This window comes from Camelus dromedarius, chromosome 29 (assembly GCF_036321535.1).
Source record: "Camelus dromedarius isolate mCamDro1 chromosome 29, mCamDro1.pat, whole genome shotgun sequence".
In the NCBI taxonomy this organism is placed as follows: Eukaryota; Metazoa; Chordata; class Mammalia; order Artiodactyla; family Camelidae; genus Camelus; species Camelus dromedarius.
The window spans coordinates 26,416,634-26,443,099 of NC_087464.1; the positions used below are offsets into that span (position 1 = coordinate 26,416,634).

Consider the following 26,466-nt stretch of genomic DNA (forward strand, 5'->3'; position numbering starts at 1 on the left):
CACACCTACCAAGGGACGTGCGTGCAGCCTGTGACCCAGGCCTCAGCCTCAGCCTTCCAGGAACTGGCTGGTTGAGACTCACCTCACCCCTGGCATACGTCTTCTACCTTCCTCTTCCTCTTCTTCTTCTTCGTTTAACTATTTTATTTCAAGTATATTTTTAAAATCATAAATGAGGTTTTGTAATCCAAAATCAAAACCTTTATTCTTCATAGCTTCAGAATTTGACAAGCAAGTCCAGACCTTGCTTTCCAAATCCAGTTTCCTTTGCTGTTTTTCAGACTTTGAGACCTCGTATTTAAACTACTCCTTGCTAAATATACAATTTTGTGTAACTCTTGGGCACTTGTTGATAAGATTCTTTGAAAAACAGTCCATCAGATATAAAGAATGATTTCCGTCCGAGGATCAGCAGGGAGGGAAGAAACACTAAACACCTATTAAAAAACCATTTCTTCATTTTAAAAAAACGGCGGAACCAGCCCTGTTCTCTGCCGTGAAGGAGAACATGCAAAATTAGTTTAAATTACTTTTGTAGACTTCGGTAATATTTTATTACCTGCACAGGTCTCAATCTCACTTAAAGATCTTTTATGTGAAGTCACCGTCAGGGTTTGCTGAGTAAAAATCCTGGCGACTAACGTGTGCTATTCCGAAGAGGAACGAGTTACTTTTGAGGAAAAGAGCTGGCTCAGTAACTTCCCTCAAATGCTTATTTTAAGTAAACATAGGTAAAAAAAATAATAATAAAAAAATAAATAAACATAGTTAATGGAAACATTTTTTAAACCAGCCTTGGAGAGCCTCTAGCACACTGCCCACCAAACAGAAAAGGAAATCAAAACTTTCTTTCCTCATTCAGGAAACTCTCCACCTGCGCTTTCAAGATGACAAATTTTCCACTGTTTTGACTGCCTCAAAAATATTTAAATTTTTTACATTCTGCATCTCAATGTTGTAAGATCTTTTCAAATGATCTTCACAGCCCAGCAGACACTGAGCAACACTTTCAAGCCACACTGTTTGACCATAACGCAGGAAAATGGACGGATGTCTGAAAACAGGCATTTAATAGGCATTCCCTCTGCCCCAAAGGTGAGCAGACTTTTAACACGTGAGCAGCACAGAACTCCACTCCTCTGGCGATCCCTCAGACTCAGAATGGCTCCATTTAATGCATTATTCTTAAAAATTAAAGTTTGGTCACTAGGAAAGACTGAACAAAAATTATTCCCCTCCCCTCACCAAACAACAACAAAATAGCTTGAATCACCTGCTTTGTCTCTCCACAAAAACAGGGAAGTTGTTGGGGCCAAAGCCTTTAAACCTGGAATTTCAGCTCCTAAAACGTTTCTGCTGTCTGCTCAAAGGTGCGAGTTCACGTATCTCCTTCTCCGATGCCGCCCCCATTTACAAGGTTATTTCCACACACACAGGCACACACACCCACGCCCTCCTACTCTCCTGTGTTTGTTGGTAAAATTATGAGGGTTATGAACTAGGTGCGAACAGGGTTTCACAGGTGCTTTGTAAACCCTGCAGTCACCTGAGTCCTTTTCTCCAAAAGCCTGAACTCAAACTACACAACCGGGATCACTACTTCCCCAAACGCTGTCCACAGGCTGCACATTGATGGAGGGCAGAGAAAAAGCCCTGATAGTGACGTTTATGCAGGAAGGCAAAGAGGGTCCCATCAACTGGACGTGCCAGGGAGGAAAGCCTGCTGAGTCTCCTGCAGGTCCGGCTTCCACCCCAGTCAGGATCTGGGGCATCACGTGAGCTAAGCAAGCTGCCCGCCAGACCTGCATCCAGACCTGCGGGTTTCTTCGCTGCTAGGTTACTAACAGGCAAACGTCTTCAGCAGCTCTCACAGCACCTGCTCCTCCATCCCCTGGGGACGGCGCCTTCACTGCGATTGGCACTAAAGCTTGGCCGTCTCTGTCATTACTATTTGCAAACTCTGGTATCCGGGACAGTCTAAGCCCAGAAGTTCCTGCTGTTGCTTTAAAATTTCGCCCATCAACCTGGAATTACGTCTTTTGAAAATACCCTGGAGGTGGGAGACGCTAGTATAAGAGATGCCCACGGCCAGACCCCGCCCCCCACCACGAGGCCTGGGGTGTCGGGAAGCTGGGCCCTGGCTCCTCCTCGGCGATCACCGGCCCGCGCGCTCAGGCAGTCTCTCCAGCCCGGCGGCGGGTGGGCGGAGGCTGGCGCCGCCCCGAGCGCGGATGCGGTGGTGGCCGGTGGTGGCCGCGGTCCCTCCGACAGCGGGGGGCTGCGGAGCGCGAAGCCGAGCGCCGCCACATGCCCTCCAGGGGCCGAAAGGACCGCGGAGCCGGCGGAGCAGCAGCGGCGGCCACCCCAGCTCGGCAGCGCGTCACCCTCTCGAGGCTCCGGGCGCCCTCCCTCCTCGGCCAGTCCCGGCAGTGCCACCGCTTCTAATCCCGCCATCGCCCCTGTCCCCCCCGCCCCCAGCCCCTTTCGCCTGGTGACAGGTCCCCTCACCCCTGCCGCCACCTGCCATCTTCCTCCTCCCCACCGGCGGCACATTTGGAGAGCACTGCGTGCCAGCAGGGCTCCAACTGCGGGTGTGGCCCAAGAGGTCTGATGTCACTTGACTCCTCGGGGGACTCGGCCCACCCGCCCCGGAGCAGACACACGTACAGTTCTGCACAGTTTCCAGGGGCTCACGGCCACTCCCCCACCACTGAGGAACCCGATAAGATCCGGCTCGAGCATTTGGCAGAGGAGGAAACTGAGGCAGAGAAAGAAGCTGGCTTGCCCGAGGTCCACACCAGTCAGGGCAGAACTGGACCTAGACTCCTGGTTTCTGCAGGAGGGTTCTCCCAAGGGCCCCTGCGGCTGCCACTTCTTAAGTGTATGTCCCTTTCCAGCTGCAGGCCTCACGGTGGAGGGTAGCAGACACTTCCCAGCGCCCCCAGCTTCACGTCCAGACTCCTTTCTTAGTAAGCCTCCCACTCTGGTCCCCGTGCACGGGCTCGCTGCCTCCCAGTGCTCAGGCCCTGCCATCCACCTAGTCCCTCAAGCCACACACGGGCACCCTCCTCTCCTCCTCCCGCCGCTCACTCTTGTGGCCACCACCACCAGCTCACTGCAATCCAGTCTTTTCTCTTCTTCACCAAGTGTCCGGGCCCTCCTCACCTCCTGCTGGGGCTATTACCACAGCCAGAAAAATATTTCTAAAGCACACAAACTTGTGACTTTTCTACTGGAAATCTTGCAGAGCTACCCTGTGGCCTTCAAAATTAAGTTCAAGCTCTTGGTATTGGCTGCAAAGCCCCCTGTGGCCGGCCCCCTCCGCTGGGCAGTGCCCCCTCCCGCCTTACGCCCACTCCCATCTCGGCATCAGCCAGGCAAAGGCTCCTCACTCCCAACCACGTATAAACCATTTGTTCCCTCCTGTCTTTCTGTCCAGAGAAATAAGATGTGCTCGGGCCAGCTGAATACACTTTGACCTCAAGGCTGGCTTGCATGCGTGGTTTTTAAATTCATTTCCCTCTAGACAGAAATGTTCTTAAAGGGCCCAAACCGCTTTGCTGCTTCTGGACTTCGGAAAACCGTCACACACGAGAGAATCATTTATAAACACCCTTCCCTGGTGGTTCCTTTCCATAGGCCAGCGCGACTTTCTGTGTGGGTATTTCTGGGGCCTGAAATTAAAGTCAGGAGAAAGGGCCATTATGAGCATCAATGTCTAGCAGTGTGCAGTGACCCATTGGCTGACGAATGAGTAACGTAACCAAGAGGCTCAGCCCTCGAATTCAGCAGGAACAAGGGCTGATATTCAAAGTCCCAGACAGTTCAGTTGGAAGAATAATGAAAGCGCAGCTGAGACGGGAGCCCGGGACAGCCCCCGCCCCCCCCCCAGCGCTGGCCCCCGCCTGGCCCCCGCCTGGCCTGTGCTTGGTGGCAGACTTCACAAAACACAGCCCAAATGAGCCGCATTCCCGGCCCTCGTAACTGGATTTTCAGCTTTCTGGGACAACGCTTCCTGTGTTATGTCTGCAGTTTGTAGAATCTGATAAGAGACTTGCTTCAAAGTTCAAAGGGACCACACTTTGTAAATAGTTTCAAAGAGAAGCCCTGTGCACGCTGCGGGTGGGGGGAGCACAGGAGATGAGACAGCCTTTTATATCAGACAAGCTGAGGGGGGATTCCCAGAGCCCCCTCTGTGGACCTGCACAAACTGCTGAATTTCTCCATCCCCGGTGTCCTGGCCTGCAGTGGGGATCGCAGCGCACTCAGCTCCTTCAGCGGCAATGAATGATGCCATGCGAATGAGCACGTAGTACGTGCTCAGTGAACAGTGCTGGTGGTGGTGGCCGTTGCCAGCGAAACCACCAGTGTGAGCACAGCAGCTGTATCAACGCACGCTGAAACTCATTTATGGCAGAACGAGACCATCTGGGCTATGGACGCACATGGTACCGGCCAGCCACCTAGAACTGCCACTCAGGACGGGAGAAGCCGACCGAGCCAAAGCCTGCGGGGGGACGGGTGCAGGGGACTGAATAACGGCCCCAAAGAGATCACGTCCTAATCCCTGGAACCTATAAATGTGACCTCATTTGGGAAAAGGATCTTTGGAAATGTGATTAAATTACGGACTTTGAGATGGGAGGACCATCCTGCTTGTCAGGATGACCCTTAAATGCAATCCCGAGTGAGCTTTTAAGAGACAGGCAGGGGGAGATGTGACACACAAACACAGAGCGGAAGGCGATAGGAAGACAGAACAGAGATTTCAAGATGCTGGCCTGGAAGATTAGCGTGATGGGGCCACAGGCCAAGAAATGCTGGAAGCCACTGGGAGGAGCAAGGAACAGTCTCCCCTAGGGCCTCCAGAGGGAGTGTGGCCCGGCTGACTCTTTAATTCTGGTCCAGTGGTACTGATCTTGGACTTCTGGCCGCCAGGACTGTGAAAGAATAGATTTCTGTTGTTTTCAGCCACCAAGTTTGCGGTGATTTGTGACAGCAGCCCGAGGAAACTAATATGTCCAGGATCAGAGATTCTAGCCTATTTCATGCATGAGGAAACACACACTCAGAGAGCAGCAGTGACTTACCCGAAGCCACACAGCATGTTCGCCTCAAGGCCAGGGCCACACCAAGGCCTGCAGACCCTCTTCCCTCCACCCAGCGTCTCCCCTGGGGGCCTTGGAGCCCTGCCCTGGGAGACCCTTAGTTGCCATCATGATTTTATCTTTACTTACTGCTGCCCCCAGGCGAGAACAGCTAGTACCAAACGCTGTCCCTGTGGTCACCACTGCCCTCCGCCTGGATGTCCTCCTGTCACCTGGGTCACAGATGGGGTTTTTGGGAAAAGACTCTGAGAAGGGGGTTTGGAGTATTAGAGCCTTATTAAGGATCTACACCAGTGAAGGAAGGATTGGGAGGGAGGAAGTTGGAGTGGAATTGCGATGCAGGTCTGACAGACCCTCAGCCAGCCCTGCAGGGAGTTGTTCTGAGTCCAGCTGGGGCAGCCAGGGCCTTGCACCACCGTCTGGCTCAGTCACCAGGTGCCGGCTGCCCCGGGGAGGGCCTGACCTCAGGCAAGATGGGTCTCTGTGGCGAGGCAGACACTGAAGGAGCTGACAGCTGGAGGCCACCTGCTGCCCACACTCCCTGGCGCTGGGCAGCAAGGCCTTCCTTGAAAAAGGGCTGGCCGGGCATACGTGGACCACAATCCAGTGCTACCATGTGTTCTGCAAACAAGGGCTGCATCTCACCAGCATCTGGTTGGCTTGCCGAACAGCAGCCCCGCCCTACAGAGCAGCCAAGACCATCTACACTCAACAGCCTGGACACCACTTGGGAACTTGTTAGAAATGCCAGCTCTGTTTGGGGCCCCACTGGCCGTTTGAGAAATAAGCTCTACCCCAGGGGTTGGAGGACACCAGGGGCCAGATCGGGCAGCGGTCTGTTTTCATAGGGCCTTCTGAGCTAAAGATGATTTTTGCATCTTTTACAATGAAGAACATGTGACAGAAACTGTATGGCCCCAAAGCCTACGTTACCTATGACATGGCTGTTCGCAGAAAACGTTCCCCAACTTCTGCTCCAGCAAGTCCAAGGAGCAAGGGGGACCCCGGGTGCTGAGCCCTTTCCCGAGCCCTCCTGGCGTTGGCGGCCAGCCCCTCGCCCTCCCCCCGCCCTCCCCCCGCGTCCTGCCTCACCTCCTCCTTTGCATCTCCCGTCCCTTCGCTTTCCTCTGTTTCTCCTCTGATTCCCTTGTCTCTCCTCCCACCTCCTCCCTCCTGCGCCTCTCTCTGGGGGGCGTGTGAGTCTCTCCCTGTCGGAACGGGTGCCTCTCAAGCTCTCTCTCACGTCTGTCTCGGAAACCGTCTTTCTGTCTGCATACCTCCGTCCATCTCGCCCCGCGCCCCCCACCCCCCCGCACACTGCACTCCAGCTACAGACCAAAAGCACCCCGCACCGCACCCGGGGCGCTCAGCTCAGGCTGCTGCTTGGAGCAGTCGTGGGCACTGCAGGCAACACCTGGACCTTTCTATCTTCAGTCCCGCCACGTCCACGCCTGCTCCACGGATGCCCACGGCTTCTGGCCTTCTCTTTGGGCCTCTGTCTGCACCACCGTCTCCCTTGCCCCCAGCTCTCCCTTCTCCACGAGGCCTTTAATCTTTGCTGCTTTTTTTCCTTCACCATCCCTGACTCTCTCATGAAATGCAAATTAATTAGCGTCTAATGACTCACCCGGGGCTGCATCTGGAGCTTTCTCTTGTTAGGTTCCTGTCAAATGTCTCATCTGCTGAGAACTGGTCCCATTAGGAGCAATTCTGCTTCAGGGAGGCGGGCAGCAGCCAAGAGGAGGCCCTCACCCCGCCCTCCAGGCTCTGTCAGCACCCACCTCGTCAGTGAACCCCAGGAAAACAGCCCGGGGGGGTGGCCCCGGCCTCCACTCACTCTAATGGGCAGCGTCACCCTGGGAAGGGGCTGTGCTGAGGGCTGGGCCAGGTCGGGAGTGGAGCCAGCTTCTGCCCTCTTGGAGGTGGCCATGGACCCAGGAGCCCGGCCCTGCCTGCGTACCAGGTGGACCCGTGCGTGACCCGCCAGGCAGCAGGTGAAGCAGTGAGGAACGTGCCCAGGGACATGGTCTAGTCTCAGCTTTGACAGGCTGACTTCAGATGGGGAGGTAAATGGCGGGGAACTTGCTCCTGTCCTAGGCCGCAGTACACAATCTCCAGTCACACGGAGGCAGCTGGTGGAGGAGGAGGACGGGGCTCCCATCCACCAACTCCCTGGGAGACATCGGGCCTGGACCCCTCAGAGCCTCAATTTCCTCCCCTGGGAACTGACGATGACGGGGCCAAGTGTGGTGGAAAGGAGCCTCCGGGGGCCCAGCGCGGGGTGTGGGCTGGGCGCCACGGGGGCCTTCTGGGGAATTTTAATCTCATTTTTCTTTGTCTTTGTGATCCTAAGGGTGGGTCCATGATGGTGACAGAGGAGTTAGATTTTTGTCCAGTGTAGCCCCCACCCAGCCCTCCCAGCTCCTCCCTGCACACGTCACCCGAGTTGTTCCCAGCAGCTCTGTCCTGTCCCAGCCAATCCTTACAGAAGCTGAAAGGCCGAATCTTCCAGCCCCTGACTGGAAGAAGGAGGTCACTGTACGCCAGCCCACATTCGGGCGCCTCAGCCAGGAGATCTGGGATCCTGGAGCCCTTCGCCCCAGGGCTCGCCAGGCAGAGGCTCGTCCCAGCATCCCGCACAGCCTGCCTCCCTGTGTCCTGGAGAGCCTCTGGCCTCAGCGTCTGCCCACATGGCCTGCCTGTCCCCTCCCAGTCCCCTCCAGCCCTGCTGCCCTCACTCCAGCTGGCTGCGAGCGGCCTAGCCTCTTCCCAGCTCTGGTCACTGAGCCCTGAAACCCCAATCCCTCTAATGCTTACGGTTCACATGAGAACACCACACTCCGAATTATCCACTGGTCACAATTTTATTTCTTAATGGTCTGAGTGGGAGGGAGTGCAGGCTTGTTCCTCCGGCAGACTGCGAGCACCTTGAGGGAGAGGAGCACGCCAGGCCCCCAGGATTACCAGGCACAGCGCGGCGCGGGGTCGTGGCTCACCCAGCCGATACCTCAGCGGGTTGACCGGATGACCTAATGTGCGGCCTCACCTGACTCACTGGGGCCAGATGGGCACCTGCGTTTGGTGGAGACCAGAGAAGGGGATGGGGAGAGGGCATGCGGGCTCCTTGAGTGGCTGCTACGTGCTGGGCACAGATGCTAGTAAGGCCTTCCAAGTATGTGCTGTCAGTCATGCTCCCTGGGCACCAACAGACATCTCCCTAGCCTGTCCCTTCTCCCTCACAACCACCCTCAACCATCCCTCTGTACCCAACCCAGGGCAGACTTTTCACAAACAAGAAACCCCCCCACTCTTAGGTCACGGAGATGTTGGGGCTCATTTGTTACTGCACTGTAGCCCAGCTCATCCTGACTAATGTAGTCCCTGTGCAGCTGTGGCACCGTGCCAAACTCACCACCTGTTCTCCGCCCCCCAAGTCTGGACCGTGGGGACCACCCCCCACACTACCCCCCACCGCCTCCCTTCCAAGCTGCCCTCTCCTGAGCCCCCCCCAGACTCCAGAAGCCCTCCCTATACTCACACTGTCATGCCACCTGGCCTTTCCATCTCCCCAGCTAAACTGTGAGCTCCTAAGAGCAAACAAAAATCAGCCCTGAGTCCCCTTTGTGGCCCTCCAAGAACCGAGCACTGTGCTGGACGTGTGGGAACCACGTGTGCGGCACCGTGGGTGACTAAGCCACACGGCATTCCGGATCGCCGGGCTGCCCTTCTTCCCCGCTCCGTCCTGCCTCCAGGGTCCCATCTGGGGGAGGAGGAGAAAGCCACGACAGAGCGGTGGAAAATATTCCTGGTATTGCTGAGGCCACAGTCTGCGGTTGTGGAAGGAAGCGAAGGAGGGGCTGCGAGATGGGGAGGAGAGGTTAACAAGATTAAAAAAGCCATAATGAGACCACAGCACAAACCCTGCAATTATGCTCCCAAATTTAATCAAAACAGCTTCCCGCACGGGGCCTGTAATGCATCCAGCAGGCCCCGCCAGGTTCTGCCTCCCAGGCCCAGCCCTTGAGATACCACAGCGCCCAGAGTCCTCCTGCCGAGCTGGGGCAGGGGCGGGGCCTGTCTTCCAGCACCACCCACCCCACCACCCCAGCACACCCCAGTGTGATGGGCCCGCGGGGCTTGACGTGGCCTAGTTAGGACAAGTCTCTCCAGCTCCTTCCTTCCCCGCCCACCCCGTCACCTCCCCGGCTTCTCATCTCTGCCTCCCGCAGCTCCGTGCGCCCTCTGCGGTGGGGTCTCCATGGCACTGGCTACCAGCTGTGACCCAGGCTCCTCAGGCAGGCCTCCCTCAGAGTCCCGCCCCTCCCACCACTGCCACCTCGGATGTCCCCTTTCTCAGTCAGACAACCCAGCAGCTCTGGCCCTCCCAGGAGATCTGGCCTGGCCTGGGGGTGTCGACCTTCTCGAGGGGAGAGGTTTTGGTCTCCCCTGGCACACGGAGGTCAGCGCCTTTAGTAGGAGCAGTCAAGTGCTCCCTGATTAGCTCTGTGCTCCCCAAGTGTCCCAGCCTCCCTTGTGAAAGGGAGGAGCCAGACGCCTTGTTCTGGCCCATGGACTGTGGCGCCCAGGTCAAGTGATGAGTGAACACCCCTTTCCGTCTCTCTCCTCCCCACCCTGGCGATCTCGGACGACATGTATTTTGACTGGTGTACAACAAGGTGAAGATGTCTACCCAACCCATGCTGGACCTTTGCAATATTGTGGTTTATAAGAAGTATATATATTGGGGCATTCAGGTGACCGAAATACATTTCTCATGTGTGTGTCTTAGTCCACGGTTTGTGGCTCACGGATTCTAAAATCTTTGCAATTTCCCAAATGTTGAGTGATCAAGGTGACGTTTGTTATGTTAATGAGGTGACTTTTGGACTGTGCCTAGGTAAGCTGAGCGCTGGGACCAGCTGCCAGGAGAACCAACCACGTGACTAGTGGGTCGGAACTTTCAGGTCTGCCCCTGGACCTCCGGGGAGGGGAGAGGTGGTGGAGGCTGAATCCATCGCCGTGGCCAGTGACTTAATCAATCATGCTTCTGTAATGACGCCTCCATGAAAACCCAAAAGCAGGGGCTTCAGAGAACGTCCAGGCTGGTGAGCACCGGGAGATTTGGTGAGAGCGCCCACCCTCCCGCGTACCCTGCCCTATGCAGCGCTCCCATTTCCACCAGGCTGTTCCTGGGTTCTACCTTCATTATAAACCTGCAATCTAGTAAGTAAAGTGTCTCCTGATTTATATTTAAAGTGAATCTCTGATTTATAGCCGGTTGGTCAGAAGCCCAGGTGACAGCCCGGACTTGCAGTTAGTGTCTTGTGGGGAGGGGGCGGTTCTGTAAACCTGCAGGATCTGACTCTAACCCCAGGCAGATGGTGTCAGAATTGAGTTGAATTGTAGGGTACCCAGCTGGTGTCAGAGAATTGCTTGGTGTGGAGAAAAAACCCACACGTCGGAACTGGTGTCAGAATCGGAGATGCTGGTCTAAGATCAAGTGTAACCTGGGGAATGGTGGTCCGGGCCCAGAGAGGAATTGGATTTCTTGGCGATTTCTGGGTTCTAGAATGGGAGAGGGGTGAGTGTCCTCTGACACCAGCACCTATGGCATGTCGTCAGCCAGGGGCCAGCCTTTGCTACAGACACCTATTGTAGGAACGACTCAAGGAGGGTTCCTCTCCATCCCAACCCATCCCATCCACTCACACAGCAAGTCCTGCTGGAGATACTCCCCACCCTTGCCCTCAAGAGGAGGCAGGAGACAGCAGAGAGAGTGGAATGCAGACTTGCCACCTAGAAGACCCCAAATCAAGCCCAGCTGGCCTTGGGCTGCTTACTTGGCCTCTCTGAAATTCATCATCTAAACAGAGCTGGTAATAGCCCCCAACTTCCCTGTCTCCTACAGTGGTTGTGAAAATCAAGAGACCTTCTTTGACAAAGTGGTTTGTAGGTTGTTGTTAAGATAAAATAAGGACTCAATTCCTTGAGATGCAAGGCAGACAGTCCTAAGGGCAGTTAGAGAGGCACAGATAAGGGGTTACGAGAGAGAGAGTGGTTGGGACGATGGAGAGGGCTGAAGAGAAGAGACAAGGCGCTGAAGTTAAGGGTGGCTGCAGACCCTGCAGGCAGCAGTGGCAGAGAGAGGCGAATCCGGGAGAGAACAGGGTGAGCAAGGTCTGGGGGCTGGGGACACAGAGCAGTCTGCAGAGACAGTGGGAAGCACCGTCAGCATCTGCAGGGGTCCTGGGGGGTAACACTGCAAGTGCATCTGGAGAGACGGCAGAGGGCCTTAAGGACCAGGCGCGGGCACTTGCGCTTTGCTTGGGGTGCTGCGTGCACCCCGGGAACTTGTTACACATGCCCATTCTCGGGCAGCAGCCCAGACCTCCGGAAGCAGAAACTCCAGGAGCGGGCCCGGGAATCCGGGCTTTATCAAGCCCTGGAGTGGGGCCGATGCCCCCTCCGGTGTGAGGCCCCCTGCCGTAGCAGGCGCTGTCAGCACGCAGCCCTGCCAGCTTCCAGCTGCCGCCATCAGAATCCCTCGACTACGGGCTCCCTGTGGCCGCCGAGGCCTGCCCTGCCCGGGCACACGGGCTGGGACAGCTGGGAGCCAGCGTCCGGGAGCAGCTGTCATGCAGCGGTTGACAGGAGCGGGTGCAGTGTCCCCAGGTCCGGGGTCCCAGGTCGGTGCAGCTGAGATGGGGGCCACACTCCATCCCACACCCCCGTGCGGGGCGCCCGCCCTCCCTGTCGGACCCCCACCCCCACAGGTGCTCCCTCGGAGGCCGCCCTCGGGAAGCACTGCCCCCCCGCCCCCCGGAGCACTGGGGGGGGGGCTTCCGGGAGCAGGTACGGCGCACGCATGTGAGCACTGACACGGCATCCGGGCCCGGTCGAGGCAGGATGCTGACTCCCTCGGCTGCAGCGGCACTGGCGGAGGGGGCGGCCCTGGCAGAGACGGCAGAGTGGCCTGGAGGTAGACAGAGAGGGATGAGCACTGGCAAGGCGCTGGCAAGAGCCAGGCGGGGGGTGGAGGGCTTGGAGAAGGGGGGCGGAGGGGGGAAGGGGGTCTCCTGCTAATGCAGAATTGCCTGAGAGCTAAGCAGCCAGGCCTCAGAGCTGGTCCCAGATCCGGGACCAAAGCCCAGGCCTGCCAGGCCCGAGCTTGCTGCTTCGCGCCACCGCGGGGAGCACGCCTCCCGGCCGCCGCCACTCACCGAGGCCGCGCTGCTCGCTAGAGCTGCCTGGATTCTCGTGCCTCCGAGGAGGCTGGTGTTAACTCTGGATGAAGGACGAGTGCTACTCATCCAGCAAGGGTTTGACTCTTCCTCAAAACTCTAGCCCTTTCCGAAAAAAATCAAAGCATCTCTGCAGCCTGGCAGCCTGCGCTTCCCACAGCTGCAGATCCAGGCAGCAACCTGCCCTCGCTGTGCCTCGGTTTCCTCACCTGTCAAAGGGGAGTGAAGCCCCGTCACATTAGGCTTTCAGACCAGCTCGACTGGCGCTGTCGCTGTGGCCGTGGTTCTTGCTGGCTACATCGCTGAGCCCGGGAAACTCCCGAGGCTGTCACTTGTCACTGTGTATGCATCCCCCAGCTAACCCCCAGCAGAGCCGGGCTGCAGTGCCAGGGCTGGCCGACGCAAGAGCCCACGTGCTGCACCCTCCCCCCGACGGTGGAGAAACAGAATTCAACACCGAGATGGTGGAGGAGTTTTGTTCATTGTTCTTTTGGGGTTTTGTTTGTTTGTTTGTTGTAATTGAAGTACAGTTAGTCTACAACGTTTTGTTAATCTCTGGTTTATAACATAGTGATTCACTTATACACATATGTATTCCCTTTCATGTTCTTTTTCAGCCATTACAAGGGATTGAATCTAGTTCCCTGTGCTGCACAGTGGGGCCTTGTTGTTTATCTATTTTATATATAGTAGTGTGTATCTGCAAATCTCAAACTCCCAGTTTATCCCTCCACCCCCCCCTTTCCCTCGTGGTAACCACAAGTTTGTTTTCTATGTCTGTAAGTCTATTTCTGTTTTGTAAAAAGTTTGTCTTATTTTTGTCAGATTCTACATATAAGTGATGTCATATAGTATTTGTCTTTCTCTTTATGGCTTACTTCACTTAGAATGACAATATCCAAGTCCATCCATGTTGCTGCAAATGGCATTATTTTATTATTTTTTATGGCTGAGTAGTATTCCATTGTATAAATATACCACAGCTTCTTTATCCTGTCATCTGTTGATGGACATGTAGTTTGTTTACATGTCTTGGCTACTGTAAATAGTGCTGCTGTGAACATTGGGGTGCATGTGTCTTTTCAAATTAAAGTTCCCTCCAGGTATGTGCCCAGGAGTGGGATTGCTGGATCATATGGTAAGTCTAGTTCTAGTTTTTAAAGGAATCTCCATACTGTTTTCCACAGTGGCTGCACCAGACTGCATTCCACCAGCAGTGTAGGAGGGCTCCCTTTTCTCCACACCCCCTTCAGCATTTATTGTTTGTGGACTTGTTAATGATGGCCCTTCTGACTGGTGTGAGGACACCTCACTGTGGTTTTGATTTGCATTTCTCTGATAGTGATACTGAGCATTTTTTCATGTGCCTTTTGGTCATCTGTATGTCTTCACTGGAGAAGTGTTTCTGAGGTCTTCTGCCCATTTGTTGATTGGGTTGTTTGTTTTTTGTTATTACAGTCATTCTTTCTTTAACCTCAGACCCTTCTCTCCAAATCTCCTTATTGCCGTGGTGGCAGAGGGCGCTGGTTGGGGAACGCTGTCCTGGCAGAGTGTGTCCCTGTGAGGCCAGAGAAACAACGTCATGGAATTGAAATCAGCTCAAGGAACCTGGGTTCTGGGGCTAGTTCTGTGGCCCCTTGGCTCTCTGACCTTGGGCAGGTCATTTTCTCCTCAGGGTCTCAGTTTCTCCATTTATAAAATGGGTGCACACAAATCCCTGCCTCTCTGACAGGGTTGCGGGGAGGCTCAGTCATGAAACACATCTTGGCTGGCTTGTGCGAGGTGCTAGTGGGGAGAGACATGTATGAGGGAGACCCCCGTCCTGGCTGTGCACAGCGAGGGGTGTCACAGGAGAGGGACCGAAGGGAGGGAGTGTTTCTTGAGCACTTACTACGCATGCAGCCTTGTGCTGCGGGCTTTGCCCTCCTGTAATTTTCCCAACAGCCTTGCAAAGGCAAGGGTTAGATTCCCATTTGCAGAACAGGAAGGCGGGGCTCGGGGAAGAAAGGCGAGTGGCCGCTATCAGTAGAGCTAAGGGTGAGGCTCCAGTCTGTCTCCAGAGCACGGCTTTCTGCCACACTGCCCCTTCCCTGGGGTCCACCAGCAGGCTGAGCTGACCCCTCACCGCGAGGACACGTGCTGGGTGCTGGGCCCGGGGATGGGGGAAGTGTCCCCCCACGGAGGGGAGTGACGATGCCGTAACCTAAGTGTGACGTGCCGAGGTAGCTTAAAGGAGGGACTGCCACGAGGCCTCACCGAGGAGATGTTTGCCCTGGGCTTTGAAGAACACGCAGTTTTTCAGATAAAAGAAGGGTCTTCAGAACAAGGAGAGTTGCATATGTAAGACAGGCAGATGTCGAATTGCTGGCCGCTCAAGGAACCACAGATGGAGCTCAGTCACAGAGAGACCGGGCCGCAGCTGGATGAGGTGCATCTCCTCCCCGCTTTACCTGCTGTGTGACTCTGAGCAAGCTACGTAACCTTTCTGAGCCTCAGTATCCTAGACGGCTCAGTGAAGATGGTGATGCCTAATCCAGAAGAGATAAATGTGGAAGAAGTTTACGCACATTGTTCTCATTTAACCCTTACAATCTTGTGAGCTGAGCACTAGGGCAGCCCCAGAACAGAAGGGAAAACCCAGCCCTGCCGGCAGGGCATGGCTTCCAGGACGGCCAGGGCTGCAGTCACGTGTTTCCAGCGCTAATGGGCTTAAAAGTGCCGGCCTTGCTCACGAGTTAACGTTCCTTTAAAAGTAGCTCGGACAAGACCAGCAAAGGTGCTTCAGGAATTCTCTCCTCTTGTTGGGGGAGGGAGAAAAAGGGAAACCGTTCTTCAGGTGACAGGCGGAGCCGTGGGGAAGCAAGGAAACACGTCATCTGCCTGTTCCCGGGTCTGAGAAGCGGGCCCGGCACGCACTGCGCAGGCGCCGTCCGGCCGCTCGCGGTGGGGCTGTTTGTTCCGAGTTGTTCCAGCTGGTTCGGGAGGCAGGAAGTCAGTCCTTCTTCCTCCGGCTTTGTTCCGCTCCGCGGGCCTTCCAAGTGCACCCACGAGGTCCCGGGACGCCCTGACCTGGCGTGCGCTTGGCGGCGCGGCCTGGGAAGGGTGACGACGGGGCGTCGGGGACAGGCAAGGCTGGGAGCGCGGAGGCCGGCGGTGGCCCCGGCTGCCCTCTGCCCCCGGGCTCTCCTGCCCAGCTCGGGGCTCCCCAGCTTGAGAGCGCAAGCGCGAGTCTGCCTAATCCACGGGCTTGAACTTCTCCAGAGGGGCGGGCTTCCCAGGCCCCAGCTCACCAAGGTGGGCCTGACAGCACCACTGGGAGAGGAAGCTTCCCCTCCCTGACCCTGGGAAGCACCCGCAGCTGAGAGAGGGGCTACGGAGAAGGCACTAGGAGCCGCCAAGCTGCAGCCCTAGGCTTAGCTCTGCCATTCACACGCTAGCTGCCTTGGCGGACCCTTTCCTTTGCCTGAGCATCAGTTTCGGGCAGAGCCGGGATGAGGGGAACTTGCATGCACGCGCCTAATGCGTTTGCCCTCCCCTTTGGGGAAGAAAGCCTTGTCCTCAAACACATCAGGTCAGTAAACTACAATCCAGTTAATCCCAGAGCCAAAAAACCAGACTGTCGGGGGTCTTCCTCCTAAACCAAGGGAAACGGTTTCTGGGAGGAAAGATGTCAAAGGGGGCGCTTCTGAGAAACGGGGTCTGGGAAGCGCAGGCTGCAGACAATAGGCCTGGTAACCTGATCGCTTACCGTGTGCTAGTTCCCTGTAGGGAGATTCTGGCAAGTGTTACCTTTAAGCCCACGACACCCCCATGACACAGCCATTCTTATCCATGTCTTGCAGATGAGAAAACAGAGATTAAATCACTTGTCCGGGACCCTCCAGGCAGTTGAGATGCAGGCTCAGTTCGTCTGACCCCAAAGGCCAGGCTCTTTTCTGAGCAAACCGACCAGGTCAGGCGCTGACCAGGCTGGATCTGGCCCTGGGATACGTGGCGTCTGGCTTGAGTGAGGCTTCAAACATCAGAGATTTTTACAGAAATCCGGCTTCTGGATGGTAGACTTGGGAAATCTGGCAACACAGAGCCCTCCTTCCACGTGGCAGTCATGAGCTGGAGCTGCGTGGAGGCCCAGACCTCCGGACAAGCCTCCCTGGTGAGCTGGGTTCCTCTCCGGCTGGGCAGCTGGCCCGCCTGGCTCTTGTGCACCTGCCCGGCCCCTCCAGGCCCTGCTGCCCCTGTGACCCCTGGCCTGGGGAATATTCCTGACCCTGTACCCAGCCACAGGGAAAAGCTGGAAAGCACAGGTAGGAGAGGCCTCTGGCTCCAGCTCCCTGCACTTTTACCTCGTACCCCTGCTCTCTCTCCTCTCCCCACCACCCCCGCCTTCCATTCCTGCCGCTCCTTCCCCCTCCCACCTTCTCCTCCCTGGTTTTTCCCCTCCTGCGCAGCTAGGCTCACTGGGAACTTTCTGCGCTCACCTGTCCTCCACCCCGTTTCCCGTGCTCGTTCGGGTCTCCCCAGGAAGACCGCACACCTGTGGGGATCAGTGTGTCTCTCAACACACGAGACCCTACACAGCCCCGCAGAGCAGGAGCGCACCCCCACTTCGGTGTTAGGGGCTCTCAGGACCTCTGATGTCCCAGCAGAGGCCCCGCTTGCTGCGGGGGGGAGACCCCGCTTCTCCTGGCTGCCCTGAATCAACCCTCCTCACCGAGCCAGTGTTCCAGGGGCACCTTCCCTCTCCCCACGTGCATCAAGAAGGCCTGGGACTTATTAACTGGGAGACCTCACGGGAAACTGTGCACTGGACCCCAAGTCCAAGTGCTGGGGTGCTGGGCTGTGTCAGTGGGAGGTGCAACAGAGGCCTCGCCTCACCGGGGGCCTTTAATCCTTGGCAGCTGATTATCTGAGACCCCGGGTCTAACTTCAAGAAAGCCTGGACCAGCAAGGCCACTGTCCCCCACGTCAGGCCAGAGAACACAGAGCCTCAGAAAGGACCGCCTGGGATTTAGCTGAGGGCGCTGCCATTCACTCCCTGGATGGCCCCGAGTGGGCCTCCTGCTCAGGTTCTCCATCTGTAAACTGGGGCTCAGGGATCCAACGCGGGTGACGGTGAGGCACCATTTCAGTGTAACCCCTGCCTGGCTCAGTCCCAGGCCTGGGGCTGGGGAGCGACACTCAGGCGCTTCCGGGGTGACAGGAAGGGTGAGACGGGAAGGAGTTCTCTGGCTGGGCCTGCATTAGGATCGCCTGTGGGGCTCCTTAGACGCATAAGTTCTCTGACCGTATCCTTGGAGAGGGTGGCTCAAGCGGCAGCCTGAAACACCGCATTGGGATGGAAGGTATCGATTTTTCCCATTAAAATTTATGAAATGGGTTTTTCATGTAATGGCTTTTCACTTAGCAGGAAAGTTTTCAGGAACAAATTCTGGTCACTAAGCAAAGGGCTGGGCGTGTGGTTCTGATCTGGGGGCAGAGTAGCAAATGATCTAGCCTAGATCGCAGTTGTCACCGTCCCTGAGTGGCTTACATACATTTTGTCACTGCCACCTTCCAGTAGTCACAAATCCCCAGTATGGTGGTGGGGTAGGTATATCCATGCTGTAGGGGAGGAAACCGGGACACAGACCTGATAACCCCCAAGGCTACCTGGTCAGCCAGGGGCAGAGCTGGGACGTGGAATAGGATTCTCTCTCTGGCTCCCAAACCCAGCATCCTTCCTCATCCCCTCTGATGCCCTCCCGAGGGGGGCCCTTCCTGCTCCCACAGCCCATCCCCTGAAGAGAGCCCACGTGGCATCTGGCCCGTGGGTCTCTTGGAAGGAGCCCTAAGAAGTAACAACAACTGGAGACGAAGCAAAAAGAAGCACAATGATGGTTACGTCCAAGTGGAGAGGCCGCGTGCAGGGAGGAGCCGGGGGAGCTGGCTGAGGACGGTCTGCCGTGCGAAGTCACCTGACTGTCTGGGCCTCGGTTTCTTCAGCAGCAAAGTCGGGATAGCAGTGTCCGCCACACTTGGTTAGTGCATAGATTATGACATACGAGTAAGTTCTGGGTAAACCAGAGACACACAATTGTACAGAAAGCCAGATTTTTCCAGAAGATTCCAGAAGGCCCAAAGATGTGTCCGTCCAGTGGCAGGTTGGTTTCTGTGTTTCCAGTCTGTGCCTTGGCTGGCACTCATCTTGCTATTTGATAGTAATTAAATCTGCTGTCAATGACACGAACCTGTTTGGTTCAGCAAGTAAACTAACACGATTGTTCTGGACAGCGCTGCGTTTTCCCTGTTGGTGCCGCTGATTTATGCGCCTGCCTTTAGTCATCGGAATCAGAAAGAGCAACTTTCTGGAAAAGGTGGAGCATCTATTCAAGTCCCTGGTGCTGATTTTAAAAGTCAGCTTGGTGTGTGGGATTAGTCACTCTTCGGGGCATGTTCTTTCTTCAGACACGTTCCCTTGTTCGAGGAGCCCTGGCACACAGGAGGAGGAATGAAACACTGCATATAGAACAGCCTTAAACCGTCCATTACATCGACTTACTTTACCTGAATAGTGAAAGTATTCTGGAAAAAGCTGATGGTAAGAGGGCTACATAGCGTTAGGTCAAAGGTTGACATAAAATTTTAAAAATCATTAGGCATGAACCAATGTTTAAAGTACCCCTTACAGACCCATTTCAAGGAACGGATTTTTGGTTTTAAGGAAATAAAGTCAGTTCATCCACCACCATGAAACAGACAGCATTCTATGAGGACTTGCACTGCGGGGCAACTGTGCAAACACAGGTTTCAGAAGTCCTTGTACCTCATTCATCCCCTAAGTCGGTTACATATTCCTCCTGTGACATCACACCCTGGGCAGTGGCTCAGCGAACCCTTCTCTCCTTGCCTGGAACAACAGCAAACATGGGTGGTGCCGTGTGCAGGTGCCCCCCTTCCGAACAAGCCAAGCAGACAAGTACTACCTCACGGTTCTACCATCAAGGTTAAAAAAAAGAGATTAATTACACGCAAGTGCTCCTGTATAAGCCTTCTTCCGATGTTCAACCAAAAATACGCAGTCCATTATATTCTCGGAATGAGGTGGGAAGCCCCATGGAAAAGACAGACAGGACCCCCAGGCAGGGCCACTACCCTCCTGCCAGCACCATCTGGTTCCCTGGCCCAGTGGCATTATCTCGCTTTTTAAACCCTGAAACGGCTTACTTCTAGGAAAGCGGAACTTACCCCTATTGGTCCCCTGAGCTAACTCCTGATTGGTCCATTTCTCTCACTCCTGATTAGTCCATTTCCCTCACTCCTGATTGGTCCATTTCTACAAAGCTTCTTCTTAATTAGTCACCTTTGTTATACCTTATTTGCATATGATGTTGCAAAATGTTACAACTGGCAGCCTATAAAAGGCTGTGTAAACCTACAGACGGGGCCCAGAGCTTGGAGTGTTAACTTCTTTGGGCCTGCTGGCGTAATAAACCTGAGTTCTCCAGCCCTCCGAGTGCTGCTTGGTCTCTCGCCTGGATCCAGGCTGCTGTCACAACTGAGCTGTAACACTGAGCTGTAACACACTTTGCTGCAACAGGATGAAGAGCGGCTTTGGAAGAAAACGGTTAACGCAGAGGCGATAAGATGTCCATTTTCTGACCTGTACTCTGGGCATTGGTTTGTGTTTGGAAATTCTATCTTGGAAGAGTGACCTTTTCCAGGAAGGAAGCACTGACTCCAGAGTCTGCCTCTCTGGGTTCAGAGGCTGGCTGTCTCTCATTTGCTGTGTGACCTTGGGCCAGTTGCTTAACCTCTCTGTCCTCATTTCCCTCATTTGTAAAATAAGGAAAATGGGCCAGTCATTTGATCAGGATGGCTTCATGGGCACGGATGGATCTAGGGCAGCGATTGGCCAACTTTTTCTGTAAAAGGCCAAATAGCAAATGTTTTCAGCCTCGGGAGCCCTTGAAGCAAAAAAGCAGCCCTGGGCGGCATGCACACAAATAGGTGTAACTCTGCTCCAAGGAAACCTTACAAAAACGGGTGGTCATTGGCCTGGTAGACTGCCAGCTCCTGGTCTAGAGAACGTGCCAGAACAAGGGAGCAGCCATGAGAAGACAGAGCCCGGCCAGCAGAGGAGGGTTAGTGGGACAAGCTCTGAGCACATGGAAGATGACTAAGGGGGCAGAAAGACCTGGCGGGGGGCCCTCTGCCACACTGGCGGCCTGAACGCTGCTCATCTTCCCTCCTAGAATGCCTCCGCTTCCCCCAGCCAACTCCTGAGTGTCCCTCCCAGTCCGCCCACACCCTTGATGAGGGCAGGTACCAGGGTGGTCTGCCCGGAGGTGGAGCCCGTGGTAGCAATGCCACAGTCCCAGAGCCTGGAAGAGGCTCGGTCCTACTCCCACCTCTGCTGTGAACTTGCTGCGGGGCCTTATGTCCAGGATGGAGAGGTGACTGTAGCCCCAGGGCCTCCCCTCCGAGCCAGAGCTGGCCTTGTGGGGCACCACGTGATGAGGCTGGGGACGGGATCTGCGCCACTTCTGTGCTGAGCCCCCGTCCCTTCCTCTGTCCTGCTGGCCTCCCCAGCCTCCTCCCCAGAGCCAAGGCCTGCCACCCGCTCACCCCTTAGGCCCCCACTGCATCTGCAGTTTTTCCTGTCTGTGCGCCATACTCTCCCATAGCCAGAGGGCCTTTGAAGTCACCTAGCTAACCCTCTTGTTTTTCAGATGAGGAAACTGGCCCAGAGACAGGACAGGCCTTCCTCCACGTCTCACAGGCAGCTGTCCTGACTTACAGCCGGTGCCCACCAGTGTCTCCACCTCTGAGGAAGCCCCACCCGCAGTCTCTCAGGAATGCAAATATTGGCCCAAACCATATAATTCTTGGTGAAAACTAGAAAAAAATATCATTTTCTTTAGCCAAACAGAGCCCTGCATCAGCACCCATGCCATGGCAAGCGGACTGTAGGAATTCAGCCCCTATTTGGCCTCACAGCTGGGTACCTTGTGCAGTGAGCAACCTGCACGGCCTTCCATGAAGGTCCTGGGCCCAGGCCTAGTAACAGGGATTGGTGTTAACCTTGGCAAACCCCAGATCACAGATTCATGGGGAGATGTCAGGGACTGCTCAGCTCACAGGTCATCACTGCCAGGTGGGAGTGCATGCCCAGTGTCATACTGGAAATCTGGATTTGGGAAATCTAGTTTGTTGGGAAGGGATTCCTTTAAATGCATATATATATATATATATAAAATGCAGGCCGATTCTGTGCAGACCACACAGACAAGTCTGTGGGCTGACAGATTTTTGACTAGTCCACACCCCTCAGAAAACAGATGTGCGATGCAGAGAAGTGACTCGTCCACGCTGACACTTCGAGCCAGTGACAGGCTGCCTCCCAGCCTTCCCCGAAGCCTGTGACCCACACTGCGCCTGCATTTCACAAGTCAGCCTGAACTGCACACACACCTCCCGGCCTGGCCCCGTCCCCAGCTGGTATTTTTACCAAATGTCACAGCAGTTTGCAGGAGGGCCCAGGCTCTGGCGTGAGCCAGTGAATTGTGACCGCTTGCCAGAGAGCTGTAAACAGGATTCTGATGAATGAATTCCTCAATGGCCGGGCCCCGTGTGCAGACGTTGTCTGAGTGTCACCCCCGGCAGACGCACGAGGAGGCATTGGCCGGGCGGCGGGAAGATTTGTGTCATGTCTTTGCCTCGGAAAGAGAGCTCTAAGCCTGCTGGCCCTGAACGCAGACATGACCGTGCCTCCCTCGCTCCTAACTGCGGGCCTGCCCCGTCTGAGTTCACGCCAGCTGACGTGCGCCTGAGACCAGAGCGAGGATGATGGATCCTCGAGTGAAAATAGAATTGGCTGGCCTCCGTGGTGATCTCCAGAAACTTGCAAACGCTCTCATCTGAATCCAAACAAAGAGCCGAGAAGCCCTCCCTCTGACACTGCCTGCCTTGCGTCTGGCAGGACCCCTGAGGCCTGAGCAGGAAGCTCTGGGTCATGTCCTCTTGTGGTTGGTGATTGGAAACTCAGGCAGCAGGAGCCGGACACGAACCTGTCCAGACTTCCAAGGATCTCGGAAGAAGGGAAACATGGGAGAGTCACCGACAAGGGAATTGTCCTGCTGTGTGACCTTGGGCAGTCTCCTGACCACTCTGGACCTTGTGTCCTCCTCTGCGAAATTTTATTCTTTTGACCCAGAGCACAGGACCCCCTCCGCTCCCATGCCGGGGCCAGTAAGGTCAAAGCTAAGGCCGCAGAAGGGTGCCAAGTAATCGCACGGGTGGCCGCTCCCCCTCCCACGCCCGGGGCCAGCGTCACCGGTGGATCCTGGCTCTCCCAGCCGCCCAGCGGCGGCTAGCCTCCCAGGTTTTCTCAGCGCAGGACTCAAGGCGGCCGCCACAATCAGTCCCAGCCAGCAAGTGTGAGAAGAGGGTTTGCCGCCCCCAAGCTGGAATATCTGCCTTCTGTGCTCTAGTCTAAGAGAGACAGCTTGTGTGATGGGAGGACCTCTGGACTGGGAGCCAGGAGTCTTGGCGCTGCCGTCAGCTCCCTAGGGCAGGACACCGGGCCTCTCAGGGTTTCCTCCAAGTCTTTTCCTGCTCCGAAGCCGCGGCCAGTAAGAGCAGGGTCTTAGCAACGGCTCGGCACGTGTCAGGCACTCCGCAGACACGTTAGGGCATTCTCTCACAAAGTCATCGTAATACCTGATAAGGTATTGTGTGCCTCAGTTTCTCCCCCTGTGAAATGGGGGTGATGATAACAGCATAGCTACCTTATTGCACTGTGTGATGATTAAATGAGCTACTAGAAATACGTGGAAAGTGCCTGGAATGGTGTCTGGCACAGTGTTCGCTTCTGTTCGCCCTGAAGAAAGGGAATTCCCAGGCTCACGGGCAGTCAGGGCTCCTGAGGGCTGTGGCAGGAATCCTGCCCACCTGCTGCCTCTGGCATCCTCAGTCCCTCAGAGGGAGACACAGCCAGAGCCCCAGAGGGACATCGGGTGGATGTCCCCTTTCAGCCTGCACGCCAGGCACACTGACATGGCGGCCCTGGAAGTGGACGCTGTTGGTCCTGCCCCCCCAGATGAGGAAACCAAGGCCCAGAGAGAGGACGAGCCCTCAGCCAGTCTCCCGACTCCTCCGGGCTCATCCCTTAGGCCCCCTGGCCTCTCGGTCCTGGTGCTGATGCAGCGATGGGCGTCCTCCGAGGAGCCGTTCCCCAGGCTCCAGAGGGAGGCAGGGGCAGCCTCTCTGGGACTCAGTGATTCAGCTGTCTTTGGGATGAGGGGGGGGTGACTGGGGCAGAGCCAGGCCCTCTCTGAGGACTCCTGTGGGCGGAAACGCACAGGAAGGAGGGTGGGCCAGATTCCAGCAAGACGGCGGAGCCCCAAGTCTCGTCTCGTGAGAGAGGCATCCTTCTGCCATCTCTTCCTTCCTCTCGCCTCCATCTTTCTCTGTCCTTGGTCCTTTGTTCCTGGTTGGCCAGCATCCCCCCTTCTTCTTTCTCCACGAGGATAACCTTCCCTCTTCCCTTTTCCAGTGCGCTGAACACCAGGCAGAGGGGAAACAAAACCTGAGATTTGCTGAACGCCCCACGTGCGCCTGGTACAACATAAACACCCCCCTTTTAACTGATACAACAGCCCCACAAGGGATGCGTGATGACCTCCCCGCCACAGACGAGGGAACGGGGCCCCTGGGACGAAGTGACTTGGCTAGGAGGACACCTTTAACAGATGTCAGAGCTGGGATTTGAACCCAGACCTCTGCCCCCAGAGCCACGCCATTTCCACCACACCACCGGGCGTTCCCCAGGGGAGGCTGGGAGCCCAGCATGGAAACTCCAGTGTGGAAACAGCGAGTGGAAACTGCATTAATGAAGGAGAGAGCCGCGCCGGGCCCCTGGGGCTGGTTCCTCATCAGCCAGAGCCCCAGGAGGAGCTGGGGAGAGATGTTCCCAGCATCCTCGGCAGCTAATTGCCAGCTTCACTTTTTCCTTTCCCTCCTTGGATGTTTCCGACGCCCTCACCAAGTGCTCCAAACTCAGCCTGTGGAGCAGGGCTACAGCTCAGAGCCGTCAGGGCTGGTGGGGGAGGCGGGGGTGCAGAGAACGAGCCTGCAGGGCCCACTCACAGCCCACTGGCCACTCCGAGGGTGGCTCCCGCGGGCTCCAGGTGTGGCTGGATCCGTGGTCCTCAGCAGGGATTGTTGGATTAATATGCTGAGCACCACAGGGCTGGTCCCTGTGCTCTCGTGTGCACGTCTGTCTCACATCCTTCCAGCGTCTGCATGGTAATTATCGCCAGTAATTCTCACAGTGTGCCCTTACTGTGTTGAATGCCTTCCGTGTGTGGTCTCGCTTCCTGTTCACTCTCAGGGGTCCCCCGCTGTCACTGTGTTGTCCCAACCCCACAGAGCATCGGATGCCCAGAGGAGCTCAGTGACCTCTCCCAGTTAGCAGGTGGCGGTGCCCGGAGCCAAGCCCAGGTCCCTCTGACGCGCAGCCAGCACTCTTCAGCACCGTGCTCCTGGCGACGTAGAGAAAACCAAGGCTCAGAGGACGAGTGTGAGAGCGGAGCTGGCCGGGCTGCCCTGCACCCGCCTGGACCCCACGGGGGCTGGTTCCCCTCCAGCCCCTGCCCCTCCCTCTAGCTGCTCCTCCCTGCCTCCGGCCTGCCCTCCCCAAAGGCTCCCGACACACCGGCCCATCCAGCTGCCCCCACTTCCCGGCCACCCTCTGCCCGTCCGAGGAGCGCTGGTTAGAGTCCAGTTACATCTTGACCACTGAGCACTGTCGCTGAGACTCACGGGTCAAGCCTGCAGCCGAAGACCTTCCAGCCGGCTCAGTCTCTCTCACCCCGTTCCCTCTCACTTCCTCCTGCCCCTGCCCCCTCCACCCCCTTCCCCTCTTCCTCACCCAGAGAGGGGAAATCTGCAGAGGCTCAAGGCCCAGCGTCAATTCCCACCCCGTGGCTGGGTGACTGGGACAAGCCACTTGTCCTCAGAATGAAGCTAGCAAGCCAGGAAGGGTCTTGGGACTGGGGAAGGGAGGGGCCCGCAAACATGTGGGGGTGCCCACTCTGCACCTGGGGCCCCTTAGGGATTGCTCTGCCTGTTCCCTCCCCGATGGGCCTGAGGCGAGAGAGGGGTAGGGAGGGGTTCACCTGGAGGCGGGGACCTGGACTAGGTCCATTTTTCAAATGAAGGGAATGAGGTGCAGAGAGGTGAAGTCACTTGCCTAAATGCCCCAAGGCTAGCAAGAATTTGGGTGTGAATTTGAACCAGCTCCATCCAAGCACAAAACCTGTGAGTTCATCTAGTCATTCAGCATGTGTCCCCCCGAGCTCCTACTGTGTGTCAGGCCCTGAGCAAGACAATTGAAGGCACAGCCCTCCTCTCCCAAGTGACTGGGCGGCTGTCAAGGGCCAGAGGGGACGACGGATGGGAAAGCGCTTGTCAGTGCCAGCCTCTCCTCCCCGACAGAGCGCCTCTGCTCAGCCGGACAGAGAGGCCAGAGGTTGCTAGCAGGCCCCCGTGGACCACTCGGCTGGTCGGGAGCCTTCTCCTTCAATCCTCCCTGACACTCAGGTGTGAGATTAAAATTCAATTAGCAGAGGACCCTTGGACTTGGTCCAGATCGCACCTCAACCTGTGCTCTCAGTGCGCAGAGGCTCGCTGCTCTGAGAAACACCCCCGCCTCCCCCAGGCCTCTTGTCCTGCTGGTCCTGCTGTGCAGAAGCCCTGTGCAGAGACAGAGCCACAAGCAGAACCCGGCCAGGGCAGGGCCAGTGCCAGGAGGAAGCCCTGAGCTTGTGCCAAGGCTGGGAGCAGGGTGGGAGGTTATTTTTAGAGGCAGCCTGATGGGGTAGCCGTCTGTCCCATGCACGATGGCATGGAGGTGCCCCTGGAGAAGGAGAGAAGCTTTGCCATCCACCACTCAGCCTCTGCCGACTTCCTCCAAGCCTGGGCAAGCCCTCCTCCTCCAGGGAGGCTTCCCTGGTTCCTGCAATCTGCCAGTGGCCCTTTTTTCTCCATTTTGCAGACAGGGAAGCAGGAGTGGGCAAGGAAGGGACTCCTGCATGTGGAACGGCCTCTCTGTGCCGGGTGCCCCCCCTTGTTTACCC

At 56.3% G+C, this 26,466-nt stretch overlaps 1 long non-coding RNA gene and 1 pseudogene across 1 annotated transcript; one reads left to right on the plus strand and one right to left on the minus strand.

Annotated features, from left to right (window-relative positions):
* Window positions 1–1,596: 1,596 nt before the first annotated feature.
* Window positions 1,597–2,454, minus strand: LOC116149416 (dehydrodolichyl diphosphate synthase complex subunit NUS1-like; annotated as a pseudogene).
* A 13,352-nt stretch (window positions 2,455–15,806) lies between these two features.
* Window positions 15,807–21,282, plus strand: LOC116149400 (uncharacterized). The gene is made up of 3 exons (XR_010378221.1): window positions 15,807–15,920; window positions 16,192–16,502; window positions 21,058–21,282. It is a non-coding gene; the product is annotated as an uncharacterized LOC116149400 (long non-coding RNA).
* Window positions 21,283–26,466: the final 5,184 nt, after the last annotated feature.